Genomic DNA, 2,320 nt, shown 5'->3' on the forward strand with positions numbered 1-2,320 from the left:
TCTAATATTCACTTAGGGAACCGGGGAGATGACTCAGTAGAATAAGAGCTTGCCTGGCAAGTGCAAGGGCCTGAGTTCAATCCCCGGTTCCCACAAAAAAAAAAAAAAATAGTATAAAATTCACTGGGTCTACATATTATATCTTTCACATTTCAATATTTGTCTACAATTTTAATATGCTATATAATGCTGATTTTCAATAAAGTTAACGAGAAAAAATAACAGTCTTACCATACCTCACAGAACTAAAAAAAATAATCTTTGGCACTCGAGGAACCAAGGTGGCAGAAAGACCAGAACTCTCGCTGCCAGCCTGAAGAAGGATGTCTCCTGGCCTGCAGCAAGGAACCCAGCTGAGGGAAGGCAAACCCACACCCTGCTCCTTTTCCATCGAGAGCATCTTAGGACTGGACCAGAAGAAAGACGGGGTGATGCCGCTGAAGCCTCACAGGCCCTGGGCAGATGCATGCAGCTCCTCAGGAAAAGATGGTAACCTGTGTCTACCCGTTCCGAGTCTGCCCAACACTGTGAATCACACAGGGACAGAAGAAAGAGTTTTAAACCACGAACATTACCTTTCAACCTCAGAAAGAACTGTCCTCGAAAAAAGAGATGAGCTGTTGTAGAAGACAAAGACCAAGAACTGCGTTTACTCAAAACGAGATGGAAGTATTGGAAAATGACTTAAGATTAAACTGCTGTCCTGGCATTGATATCCAAGAAGACTTAGCTCAAAAATTAAATCTAGAGGAAGATAGAATCCAGATTTTGTTCCAAAACCAGTGGGCAAAGCTGAAAAGCTCCCACAGAGAATCACAGTTTTTAATGGCAAAAAACATTTTCAAAGCAAATTCCTGGAATAGATAGAGGAAAACTGAATTTGGGGAACTATCTTTCAATCATAGAATGTGAAGAATCAATAGAAAAAGAAATCAATAGAAATACAAAGGGTTTAAAATGTGATGTTTACATTCTTGCATTTTATTCAAATATTTTCATTTTTCTGAAAATAATATTGTAAAAAGTTATGATTATAGCATGATGCATATTATATTGGGGCACTTTTACTTACAGTAAAGAACTTTCCTATATATTTTAATAAACATTTTCAGAAAAAAGCAGCTATTTTAAGTAAATAAAGTTAATCTAATAAGTCAATATGCTAAAATCAGTAAACTCATGACTGCATAAGCTCAAGTCCATTTCCAAAGTACTTCAAGTAAAATAATCTGGAAAACAATAGTACAGTTTACTTCAGTTAGCTTCCATCAAGCATATTTTCATATGTGATTATGTTTTACTGTATTGTAGAATGTGATTTATTTGGGAATCTTCAATTTTTATTGTTTTATGGAATAAATCTTCATATATCAAAACAAAGCTTCTGGCAAGCCAGTTTCTAGTTTGTTTGCTTATTTTTAAGAGAAATCCTGCCAAACTAATGATATAAAAACATCACTTTTCAGATTCACATCATTGCATTTACACTACACGAAAGATTTAAGCTGCAAATAAATGCAAACTTGTAAAAAAAAAAAACTTCTTAAAGTTCATTTGGCACCAGAGAGTACCTAGAATAGAAAAACAAAACATAACAAAACAAAGACAAAAACAAACAAGCAAACAAACAAACAAAAATAAACCCTGGATTGAAAAAAGGCAAGGCAAGAGACATCACAATACCTGACTTGAATTAATACTGCAAAGCTATTGTGATAAACTCAGCATATTACAGGCAGAAAAATATTGAAAGATGAAGAAACAATTACAAAAACACTCATCTACATATCTTACCCACCCCAGACCCTGCAAGTGTGGAAGAGAGCTTCTGCTCTGTCCTGTGCCAGCCCACAGCTCCAGGCCCAGGCCAGTGTGTGAGAGAGACACTTCCCTGTGTTCTCCAGACCTCCCCGCCCGGCCAGACCCAGTGCAGCCGGCCCTCTGAGTGAGAACTTCTGCCTCACCCTGGACCCTCCATATCTGACCGACCCCAGGCCCTACAAGTGTGGGGGAGAGCTTCTGCTCTGTCCTGTGCCTGCCTGCCGCTCCAGGCCCAGGCCTGCCATGTGAGAGAGTCACTTCCCTGCATTCTTCAGACCAGTCCAGACCACCCGCGCCTGACCAGACCCAGCGCAGCTTGCCATTTGAGTAAGAACTAATGCTGTGCTCTTGGGAGTCCTGCAGACCCACTAAAACACAACACTGGTGAGTGTGTGGGAGAGCTTCTGGACTCTCTCGCCCCCGCTTCTCATACCCCTCCAAACCCAGCCCAGATCTAGCATACAGGCTTGAGGTAAAACCCTGCAGCTAAAGTCCCCGC

At 40.4% G+C, this 2,320-nt stretch overlaps 1 pseudogene; it reads left to right on the forward strand.

Moving 5' to 3' along the window:
* Positions 1-323: 323 nt before the first annotated feature.
* Positions 324-867, forward strand: LOC101569575 (annotated as a pseudogene).
* The last annotated feature ends 1,453 nt before the right edge of the window (positions 868-2,320 follow it).

The sequence above is a fragment of the Octodon degus genome, unplaced genomic scaffold (assembly GCF_000260255.1).
Source record: "Octodon degus isolate 3935 unplaced genomic scaffold, OctDeg1.0 scaffold00235, whole genome shotgun sequence".
Classification (NCBI taxonomy): Eukaryota; Metazoa; Chordata; class Mammalia; order Rodentia; family Octodontidae; genus Octodon; species Octodon degus.